This window comes from Xyrauchen texanus, chromosome 19 (genome assembly GCF_025860055.1).
Source record: "Xyrauchen texanus isolate HMW12.3.18 chromosome 19, RBS_HiC_50CHRs, whole genome shotgun sequence".
NCBI lineage: Eukaryota > Metazoa > Chordata > Actinopteri > Cypriniformes > Catostomidae > Xyrauchen > Xyrauchen texanus.
The window spans coordinates 44,707,789-44,720,575 of record NC_068294.1 but is presented as its reverse complement, the minus strand read 5'-3'; the positions used below and the strand labels follow the sequence as shown (position 1 = coordinate 44,720,575).

The 12,787-nt window shown below is 41.0% G+C and overlaps 1 pseudogene; it reads right to left on the bottom strand.

Annotated features, from left to right (window-relative positions):
* LOC127659577 (protocadherin Fat 4-like) overlaps positions 1-12,787 on the bottom strand; it is a 122,228-nt pseudogene that overhangs the window by 26,737 nt on the left and 82,704 nt on the right.

The following is a 12,787-nucleotide window of genomic DNA, read 5'->3' as shown; positions in this document are numbered from 1 at the left end:
CATGACTCATGTAGGCGTTTCCCAAATCCAGGGCTAGACTTGAAGTCTGGCATACCGGCATTTTCCGGTGGGCCGACGCACTTTGGTGCCGATCAGGGGCGGACTGGCCATCGGGAGAACCAAGCGTGCCAGTGGGTTGGCCGCGAAACGGGCCGAGATAAGCTCAAACGAGCTGAAAGGACCACAAAACGGCGCTGCGAAATGCAGAAAAGGACAGCGAGCGAACCAGCCCCTCCGCTCAACTTTTGGGCCAGCTGCTATGTAAAATCCCAGGCCGATTTCTCTTCCCAGTCCAGCCCTGCCCAAATCAATGAACTCATAGCACTTCAGCGGAAGATGCAGAGCTGCTCGAGGAAACGGTGTGCACTCTCTGTTCAAACATCGTCCATCTGTCTGTGAAATTCTCAAGGATATGCAGTTACTGAGACGACGACAGGATGGGAGATTAAATTTTATTTATTTTTTTTTTTTTCCTTTGATAGAGATTTCTTTTAGAGCGAGAATTATAATTTTTTTAATTTTATTTGTAATTTAATTTTTTTTTGGAGAGGGAAAAAAAAATGTGTAGGACAAAGTCTCAGGAAGGCACTAAGACACCTAAAAAAAAAATTTTTTTTTTTCAAAGGGCTTCTGTATAAAACATACACTTTCCATCAATTAAATACAATTTTACTTAAAATCTGGATGCTGAACAATTTATATTTTTATTCTAATTGTTTAACTTGAGATAACATGTTACCAGCAGTAAGACAGAAGTACGGTTTATCCGAAGTCTTCTGTTTATTGTCCTGTGGGCAGCAGTGAGATACTGGGACACAACTAAGACATGTGGCAGCAACCTTCAGTTTATACAAATATATGATAGTCATAAATCAGTCAAACTCTGTCCACAATTCCAGACAAAGGAGTGTTTATTTGAGTTCTTCATCTTTCATGAGTCTCGTATCATGTTCTCTCAGCTGAGCTGAAGACATCAGTGAACTCGCTCGGATCAGAAGCAGCACATTTGAGCTGTTCCCATGCAGCTGTGAGTTTCCCAAGAGCCTCTGACACAAACTCGCTCTGACAGTTACATGCACACATGACAACTTCACTGCGCTGATGTCAGCGAGACGAGAATCACACGAGCTACGGAACAAACTGCAAGTAACAGCCCCGATGAGACAACAACAACATCCACAGGCCGTTTAAGTGATCTGTGGTGGTGTTCTGTTGTGTCGGGTCGGTTCTGTTATGTCTGAAGAACTGAAGAACCCCCGCTGCGCTCTGATGTGTCTGTCATTCCTCATTATATTCCTCATTAACAGAATGTTGTTAGGTTTTTGGGAAAGAGGAACATGTTAAGCCCCATGAGGTCACGCAGAGGCACTTCAGAGCTACAGGACTGACAGGTGGAGCTGTGTAGGATGAGCGCACACCTGTACCTGCACATTCAAACCGCCATAGTTGCTCTGTTGCTGATCTATATTGCTTGGCAAAATGATTGTTTAGTTTAATTTTATTTTAGAAATCAAATGGATTATTTATTGAACGTTGGTGCCTTTAATCATGTTGTTGTCACAAGAAGGCTCTGTTTTAATATACAGCTTTAATCTTGGGGTTACATGATTTCTTAATTCATTCATAAAAATGCAGAAGCCTTTAGTGATTTCTACTTGATTTGCTTAATTTAAGAACAACACAAGTTTCCGTTTTAAAAGGTTTGCTAAATGTGTGTTGGCATGTTTAGCATTAGGGCTGGTATTGATATAGATTAGCATATGGGTATAGATTGGTAATCAGAAGGTTGCTGGTTTGATCCCCACAGTCACCACCATTGTGTCCTTGAGTAAGACACTTAACTCCAGGTTGCTCCGGGGGGATTGTCCCTGTAATAAGTACACTGTAAGTCACTTTGGATAAAAGCATCTGTCAAATGCATAAATGTAATATTTTAGTTAAAATGTTGATAAAAATGTCAAAACTACGCACACCCGGACCCAAATCGGGCTAATTATCCGAGGAGAGGGATAAGTGCAGCAGGATGCGGCAGTTCGGGAGAGAGTCACCCGCAGCTGCCATGTCTGCGTTTGTGTTTTGTGTCTTTTTGTTTAAGTTTAAATTAAAATACTACTGTGGCAGGGCGGAGGGCGGGGCGGGGTCGTGATCATACACACCCGGTCCCGTATTAGGCTAATCAAGCCTTCGAGAGGGATAAAGGTCGACCGCAGAGGATCGTGCGTGAGAGAGAGATCATTAATGGACATGTCCGTCATGTGTGTGTGTCTGTCTTTTGTTTTATATTAAACTATTATTGTTGCGGCAAACCGCCCGTCACCCTGCATTCCCTCATTAGTACCAGGTGAAGCTAATCTGCAATAAGTTGCGCGTACCCAGACGGATAAGGCAATGCACCGTTGCTATTGTTTGTGTGCACTGGGAGCTGACGCTACGGCAGACAGCAGCGCTGGCTCGAGTATTAGAGCTTGATGTCTGTTTTGAACACTGTGCGGGATCGTGTACTCAAAGAACTCTGAAGTGACAGCCGGTAAGCTTGAAGCTCTGCTGGTTGAAAAACACTGAACTTTAATGCTTGTTAATTGCTGCTATCAGCGTGTGAATATAGCGTTCAATGAAGCTCTGTAAATCGCGTATTGTTCTGAAGTAGCATATTTTTAATATATGGTGTTTATTGGTGTAGTGTGTTAAAATATGCCTATTCGTGTATGTTTAAATTAATCTACTTAGTTTGTCTGGTTTGATTTGGTAACGGTGTTTGAAATATTTAACAGCTGTCCAAATCATATGGAGTACTGCTTAAACCCATTCGATAAATAGAAATATTAACTTAAGCGATTTGACTATATAATTGCATATAGTTTGTTTAATTATTAAAATGGCAATTCATGTATAAATATGGTTAAAAGCATAGGTTATTTCATGGCCTTTATGGTTAAAGTCTAGTCAATTTAAACCATGCAAATGTGTAAAAGCTATTAATGCATTTATTTTGTACTTTATAATGTAGGGTAAATTACGGATGTAATTTATTGTTATTGAGCTTTATAATACTTACCATCTTTAAATGAATGTGTAATATTTACCAACCTTTGTGCAATATATTTAGGTTTGGTGGAATGGTAAATGGTTCATTAACTTAAGGTACTGATGTATTTGTAGTGCTGCTCAAAGATGTTAAAATTAAGTCATGTTAAACCTGCTAACTTCTGCACTTTATTGGGTTTCCTTGTGATTAACACTGTATGTATGATTATGTGTTTGAAGGTTTTTACCTACATGAATTCTATAATAAATGGATGGAAGTAATTCACAAGGCCTAATCATTGAGTGGAATCCAGTTTATAACTTCAAATAGTGAGAACTTATCTCCTTCAAGCGTGGGGAAACGCACAGGCAAAGAAACACGTTGAGTAAGAGATCAATCTATATTGTTCAAATGAAGATCACGATGCATCAGAAAATCTAAATTTTCACAATATTTGTGTGTGTGTGGTACCTGATCACTCCATTGAGTCCCACATCAGCGTCTGAGCTGTTCAGCAATAGCACATCGGTTCCGGTCGGCGCATCTTCAGGAATGGTCGTGTAGAAGGACATGGAGCTGAATGATGGAATATTATCATTCAAATCACTTACCAAAACCACGACCGTAGCAGACCCGCTCAGAGACACAGATCCTACAAACACACAGAGAAACGCACTAACATTAACATTGGCCAAGCACCGAATGGGAGTCAAAAATTACAGTCCATAAAATGAATTTAATCTCCACTCGGTCAGTAACTTTATTAGGAACCGCAACATAACGATCCGTCATTTAAATTGAATTAAACTAATGATAATCTAACCCTCGCTGAGGTAAATGTTTTATTTATCTTTTTACATCGCTGTGGACAATACGTTTTGCTCCAAATCAGTTTTACAAAACAATGAAAAATAAAAATAATGCATTAGAAACCCCCAAGTGAGCAAGACAACAGTGGCATGAACAAACTCCCTAAGATTTTATAAAGATGCTGGATCGAACTCAGACTCTTTGTCCTCGGGTGTAACCTGAAGGATTTTCACAATTTTCAGAATTGAAAATTAGTTGGCAAACCTGGCATTAATGAAACAAGATTGTAGGTGTGGGATAGAGCTACTTTTACTTAATATAAAAGCACTTAAATATTTTGGCTTTGCTATTCATAAGAAGCATCTGCTGATGTGGATCATGCCTCACAAAAAAGATCTCAGAAGACCTACGATCAAGAACCGTTGCTTTGCATGAAGCTGGAAAGGGTTATAAAGTTATCTGGAAGAGTTTAAATATTCATCTGTCCACAGTTAGACAAACTGTCTATAAATGGAGATGATTTAGTACTATAGGTACTCTCACTAGAATTGGCCGTTAGATATTCATCTGTCCACAGTTAGACACACTGTCTATAAATGGAGATGATTTAGTACTATAGGTACTCTCTCTAGAAGTGGCCGTTAGATATTCATCTGTCCACAGTTAGACAAACTGTCTATAAATGGAGATGATTTAGTACTATAGGTACTCTCACTAGAAGTGGCCGTTAGATATTCATCTGTCCACAGTTAGACACACTGTCTATAAATGGAGATGATTTAGTACTATAGGTACTCTCTCTAGAAGTGGCCGTTAGATATTCATCTGTCCACAGTTAGACAATCTGTCTATAAATGGAGGTGATTTAGTACTATAGGTACTCTCTCTAGAAGTGGCCGTTAGATATTCATCTGTTCACAGTTAGACAAACTGTCTATAAATGGAGATGATTTAGTACTATAGGTACTCTCACTAGAAGTGGCCGTTAGATATTCATCTGTCCACAGTTAGACAAACTGTCTATAAATGGAGATGATTTAGTACTATAGGTACTCTCACTAGAAGTGGCCGTTAGATATTCATCTGTCCACAGTTAGACACACTGTCTATAAATGGAGATGATTTAGTACTATAGGTACTCTCTCTAGAAGTGGCCGTTAGATATTCATCTGTCCACAGTTAGACACACTGTCTATAAATGGAGATGATTTAGTACTATAGGTACTCTCTCGAGAAGTGGCCGTTAGATATTCATCTGTCCACAGTTAGACAAACTGTCTATAAATGGAGATGATTTAGTACTATAGGTACTCTCACTAGAAGTGGCCGTTAGATATTCATCTGTACACAGTTAGACAAACTGTCTATAAATGGAGATGATTTAGTACTATAGGTACTCTCTCTAGAAGTGGCCGTTAGATATTCATCTGTCCACAGTTAGACAAACTGTCTATAAATGGAGATGATTTAGTACTATAGGTACTCTCTCTAGAAGTGGCCGTTAGATATTCATCTGTCCACAGTTAGACACACTGTCTATAAATGGAGGTGATTTAGTACTATAGGTACTCTCTCTAGAAGTGGCCGTTAGATATTCATCTGTCCACAGTTAGACAAACTGTCTATAAATGGAGATGATTTAGTACTATAGGTACTCTCAATAGAAGTGGCCGTTAGATATTCATCTGTCCACAGTTAGACAATCTGTCTATAAATGGAGATGATTTAGTACTATAGGTACTCTCTCTAGAAGTGGCCGTTAGATATTCATCTGTTCACAGTTAGACAAACTGTCTATAAATGGAGATGATTTAGTACTATAGGTACTCTCACTAGAAGTGGCCGTTAGATATTCATCTGTCCACAGTTAGACAATCTGTCTATAAATGGAGGTGATTTAGTACTATAGGTACTCTCTCTAGAAATGACCGTTAGATATTCATCTGTCCACAGTTAGACAATCTGTCTATAAATGGAGATGATTTAGTACTATAGGTACTCTCTCTAGAAGTGGCCGTTAGATATTCATCTGTTCACAGTTAGACAAACTGTCTATAAATGGAGATGATTTAGTACTATAGGTACTCTCACTAGAAGTGGCCGTTAGATATTCATCTGTCCACAGTTAGACAAACTGTCTATAAATGGAGATGATTTAGTACTATAGGTACTCTCACTAGAAGTGGCCGTTAGATATTCATCTGTCCACAGTTAGACAAACTGTCTATAAATGGAGATGATTTAGTACTATAGGTACTCTCACTAGAAGTGGCCGTTAGATATTCATCTGTCCACAGTTAGACAAACTGTCTATAAATGGAGATGATTTAGTACTATAGGTACTCTCTCTAGAAGTGGCCGTTAGATATTCATCTGTCCACAGTTAGACACACTGTCTATAAATGGAGGTGATTTAGTACTATAGGTACTCTCTCTAGAAGTGGCCGTTAGATATTCATCTGTCCACAGTTAGACAATCTGTCTATAAATGGAGGTGATTTAGTACTATAGGTACTCTCTCTAGAAGTGGCCGTTAGATATTCATCTGTTCACAGTTAGACAAACTGTCTATAAATGGAGATGATTTAGTACTATAGGTACTCTCACTAGAAGTGGCCGTTAGATATTCATCTGTCCACAGTTAGACAAACTGTCTATAAATGGAGATGATTTAGTACTATAGGTACTCTCACTAGAAGTGGCCGTTAGATATTCATCTGTCCACAGTTAGACACACTGTCTATAAATGGAGATGATTTAGTACTATAGGTACTCTCTCTAGAAGTGGCCGTTAGATATTCATCTGTCCACAGTTAGACACACTGTCTATAAATGGAGATGATTTAGTACTATAGGTACTCTCTAGAAGTGGCCGTTAGATATTCATCTGTCCACAGTTAGACAAACTGTCTATAAATGGAGGTGATTTAGTACTATAGGTACTCTCTCTAGAAGTGGCCGTTAGATATTCATCTGTCCACAGTTAGACACACTGTCTATAAATGGAGGTGATTTAGTACTATAGGTACTCTCTCTAGAAGTGGCCAGTTAGATATTCATCTGTCCACAGTTAGACAAACTGTCTATAAATGGAGATGATTTAGTACTATAGGTACTCTCTCTAGAAGTGGCCGTTAGATATTCATCTGTCCACAGTTAGACAATCTGTCTATAAATGGAGATGATTTAGTACTATAGGTACTCTCTCTAGAAGTGGCCGTTAGATATTCATCTGTTCACAGTTAGACAAACTGTCTATAAATGGAGATGATTTAGTACTATAGGTACTCTCACTAGAAGTGGCCGTTAGATATTCATCTGTCCACAGTTAGACAATCTGTCTATAAATGGAGGTGATTTAGTACTATAGGTACTCTCTCTAGAAATGACCGTTAGATATTCATCTGTCCACAGTTAGACAATCTGTCTATAAATGGAGATGATTTAGTACTATAGGTACTCTCTCTAGAAGTGGCCGTTAGATATTCATCTGTTCACAGTTAGACAAACTGTCTATAAATGGAGATGATTTAGTACTATAGGTACTCTCACTAGAAGTGGCCGTTAGATATTCATCTGTCCACAGTTAGACAAACTGTCTATAAATGGAGATGATTTAGTACTATAGGGACTCTCTCTAGAAGCGGACCGTTAGATATTCATCTGTCCACAGTTAGACAAACTGTCTATAAATGGAGATGATTTAGTACTATAGATACTCTCACTAGAAGTGGCCGTTAGATATTCATCTGTCCACAGTTAGACAAACTGTCTATAATTGGAGGTGATTTAGTACTATAGGTACTCTCTCTAGAAATGACCGTTAGATATTCATCTGTCCACAGTTAGACAAACTGTCTATAAATGGAGATGATTTAGTACTATAGGTACTCTCACTAGAAATGACCGTTAGATATTCATCTGTCCACAGTTAGACAATCTGTCTATAAATGGAGATGATTTACTACTATAGATACTCTCACTAGAAGTGGCCGTTAGATATTCATCTGTCCACAGTTAGACAAACTGTCTATAATTGGAGGTGATTTAGTACTATAGGTACTCTCACTAGAAGTGGCCGTCCTGCTAAGATGACTCAAAGGAAACACCGCAGAATGCTCTATGAGGTAATAAAGATTCCTAGAGTGACAGATAAAGACTTGAAGGAATCATTGAAACTGGTTAACATCTCTGTTCATGAGTCTACTATACAGAAAACATTAAATAGGTATGTGTTCATGGCAGGACATCATGAAGAAAGACAACAGAAACATTGCTGCACGCCTGAAGTTTGCCAAAGACCATCTTGACACTCCACAACACTACTGGGAAATGTTATATAGACTGATGAAACTATGGGTGATTTTTTGGGAAGAACACGCAGCACTACATATGGCATAAAAAGGGCACCGTATACCAACATAAACACATCATGCCAATGGTGAAGTACGGTGGAGGGAGCATCATGATTTGGGGCTGAAGGAGGATTGACCAGTTATTAAATCCAAGGGTTCACTTACATTATCCACAGCACTGTGAGTGTTTAATGGGATGTGTTCAATAAAGACATGAAAGATTATAATTGAGTGTGTGCTGTTAGTTTAAGCACATTGTGTTTGTCTATACTTGTGACTTTAATGAACATGAGATCACATGACCAATTAATGCCGAAAACCAGCTAATTCCAAAAGGTTCACTTACTTTTTCTTAACTGAAGTTTAAGAACTCCATGTGGAAATCCATACAGGTATATGGGATATTTATCACATTAATGAAAATATGAAAAAAAAAATCATAATTTGTCTTGATGTTTGTGTGACGGGCCTTTGGCAGGAGTGACCAAAGTTTAATCTTGGACCCCGTTTAAGTCATTAAACACAGATGGTTTAATATTCAAGCAGCGCAGATTAACTTACCAATCCAAAACATCTCTGTTTAAATCCTGTTTCAGTGCGAGCAGCAATATGTGCCATCTGTCCAGTGCACCACAGCGAGTAACCCCTGATAATCTCTGACTCACCGCGTGTCCGAAACGCTCAGGAATGTTTGAATATATATGGAGCGTTGCAGGGGCGGCCGGCTTTACAGATGTAATCGTGCCGTTTTAAACAGAGGCACAAGGCACACATTTGGACACAGAAATAATGCTATTTTCAGCGAAAATCAAGCCGATGCGCCTCCTTGCCTGAGGATAAACTCTTTGGGGATAAACGCTAAATGAATCACAGATGACGGAGAAACACTGGGAGAGATTCTCAAACATCTGCTTCCTCTCGCTGCGAGTGAATGTGATTAAAATGAATTTGCTCTTTGCATAAATTCACTCACTGATAACATCATGCACTTTAAGTGCCGAACTGTACGGCAACAACACAAGGAAAATTCAGCTTGTAAAAATACAAAATCGCAGAATGAGGTGAATATTTTCTTCACATCTGTAACCAATCAGATGCTGAGAAAGAGCGACGCTACCTTCAAGTCACTTCGCAATGAGCGGATTTACAAGATGAGTGCACATGAACGCCACCACAATGACGAAACTCAATGTTTCTTCCAGAAAGCCCTGATTTTATGAGTTTCAAGCTAATTGGTATTGGTCATAATTACGTTATGATTGTGGACATTGACTGTACCAGTTATTCAGTACGCCGTCATTAGATTATATATAGCGTGCCAGAAAATATTATGAGACGACTGGTTTGTGCGGTCTGTTGCAGCGTGAGTAAAATGGTCAAATAGACGTATACCGCATTGTTTACATGCTAAATGCTCATCATTTGCTATTTGTTTTGTTGTATAAGCGCTAACAAAGCTTCCAATCTTTGAATGCACATCAAATCGTAATTATGACTTCTGAACTCGTAGATAAACTTCAGAGAAGGACTTGAACGCAGCATAAGTGTTTTTGAGTGTGTTGTGTCTGAAGGGTCTCTGGTGTTTCAGCAGATTAGTGTAATTAATAAGACATGTTTATAAGCCGTTAGCACACCCAGTAATCGCCTCATCCGCACAGCAAGACAAAGAGATTACATTTATCTGATGAGCAGAAGGAAACAAGTGTGTGTTCATGTTCACACAGACGTCCAGACCTGAAATCCTGTGACTGTGTCTACTGAAAATCCTGAGAGAATTACTGTCACAAAAAGTTTAAGACTAAAAAGAGTGGAGTCTGTGTATCTCAGCGAGTATTGATGCTGACTATCACCCCTGGAGTCGTGAGTTTGAATCCAGGGCGTGCTGAGTGACTCCAGCCAGGTCTCCTTAGCAACCAAATTGGCCCGGTTGCTAGGGAGGGTAGAGTCTGATGGGGTAACCTTCTCGTGGTCGTGATTAGTGGTTCTCGCACTCAATGAGACACTGCAGTGTTCCGCTTAGACACTTACAGTAGAACGCTGCTGCCTATGTAGTGTTCCGCTTAGACACTTACAGTAGAACGCTGCTGCCTATGTAGTGTTCGGCTAGACACTTACAGTAGAACGCTGCTGCCTATGTAGTGTTCCGCTTAGACACTTACAGTAGAACGCTGCTGCCTACGTAGTGTTCCGCTTAGACACTTACAGTAGAACGCTGCTGCCTATGTAGTGTTCCGCTTAGACACTTACAGTAGAACGCTGCTGCCTATGTAGTGTTCCGCTTAGACACTTACAGTAGAACGCTGCTGCCTATGTAGTGTTCCGCTTAGACACTTACAGTAGAACGCTGCTGCCTATGTAGTGTTCCGCTTAGACACTTACAGTAGAACGCTGCTGCCTACGTAGTGTTCGCGCTTAGACACTTACAGTAGAGCGCTGCTGCCTATGTAGTGTTCGGCTAGACACTTACAGTAGAACGCTGCTGCCTATGTAGTGTTCGGCTTAGACACTTACAGTAGAACGCTGCTGCCTATGTAGTGTTCGGCTAGACACTTACAGTAGAACGCTGCTGCCTATGTAGGTGTTCCGCTTAGACACTTACAGTAGAACGCTGCTGCCTACGTAGTGTTCCGCTTAGACACTTACAGTAGAACGCTGCTGCCTATGTAGTGTTCCGCTTAGACACTTACAGTAGAACGGCTGCTGCCTACGTAGTGTTCCGCTTAGACACTTACAGTAGAACGCTGCTGCCTATGTAGTGTTCCGCTTAGACACTTACAGTAGAACGCTGCTGCCTATGTAGTGTTCCGCTTAGACACTTACAGTAGAACGCTGCTGCCTATGTAGTGTTCCGCTTAGACACTTACAGTAGAACGCTGCTGCCTACGTAGTGTTCGGCTTAGACACTTACAGTAGAACGGCTGCTGCCTATGTAGTGTTCCGCTAGACACTTACAGTAGAACGCTGCTGCCTATGTAGTGTTCGCGCTAGACACTTACAGTAGAACGCTGCTGCCTATGTAGTGTTCGGCTTAGACACTTACAGTAGAACGCTGCTGCCTACGTGGTGTTCCGCTTAGACACTTACAGTAGAACGCTGCTGCCTATGTCGGTGTTCCGCTTAGACACTTACAGTAGAACGCTGCTGCCTACGTAGTGTTCCGCTTAGACACTTACAGTAGAACGCTGCTGCCTATGTAGTGTTCGGCTTAGACACTTACAGTAGAACGCTGCTGCCTATGTAGTGTTCGGCTTAGACACTTACAGTAGAACGCTGCTGCCTATGTAGTGTTCCGCTTAGACACTTACAGTAGAACGCTGCTGCCTATGTAGTGTTCGGCTAGACACTTACAGTAGAACGCTGCTGCCTATGTCGGTGTTCGGCTTAGACACTTACAGTAGAACGCTGCTGCCTACGTAGTGTTCCGCTTAGACACTGACAGTAGAACGCTGCTGCCTACGTAGTGTTCCGCTTAGACACTGACAGTAGAACGCTGCTGCCTACGTAGTGTTCCGCTTAGACACTTACAGTAGAACGCTGCTGCCTACGTAGTGTTCCGCTTAGACACTTACAGTAGAACGCTGCTGCCTACGTAGTGTTCCGCTTAGACACTTACAGTAGAACGCTGCTGCCTATGTAGTGTTCCGCTTAGACACTTACAGTAGAACGCTGCTGCCTATGTCGTGTTCCGCTTAGACACTTACAGTAGAACGCTGCTGCCTACGTAGTGTTCCGCTTAGACACTGACAGTAGAACACTGCTGCCTACGTAGTGTTCCGCTTAGACACTGACAGTAGAACACTGCTGCCTACGTAGTGTTCCGCTTAGACACTGACAGTAGAACACTGCTGCCTATGTAGACATTGAGACTGTTCACTGGTGCTTAAAAATAGATGAAATAGAAAATATCTGAAGTTTATCAACAGAATATCAAACCTCTGAGCAGAACCCTGATTTATTCATTGTGATTTGATGTACTAATTGAGTTGAGAGCTGAAACAATAATATTCACACCCTGTTCTCTCGCAGGAGATCTTCAGATCGAGTGTGTAAATATTGTGGCATTTGTGGAGTCCAAACACAGCACCAGCATTTCCTCGCCATTGTGAACAGCAGAATCCAACATTCTTCAACAATCTGCTGGACGAGATCCAGACGCTGTGACCTGGACTACAGGAAGTGATGTCATTACCTGTTTACAAGCATGACATTGAGTGAGTGTGAGCGGCAGACCTGAACTTCAACCACAGAAACACTAAACTAGTGTAAACATCATGTTTATCAGTCTCGCTGTCCTGGACACAGGCACGTCAAAAACAAAGACATAAATGTCTCTCTTACCAGAGTAGAAGCAGACCTGTCTCACACTGCAGACCTGTCTCACACTGCAGACCTGTCTCACACTACAGACCTGTCTCACACTACAGACCTGTCCCACACTGCAGACCTGTCTCACACTACAGACCTGTCTCACACTACAGAGCTGTCTCACACTGCAGACCTGTCTCACACTACAGACCTGTCCCACACTGCAGACCTGTCTCACACTACAGACCTGTCCCACACTGCAGACCTGTCTCACACTACAGACCTGTCCCAC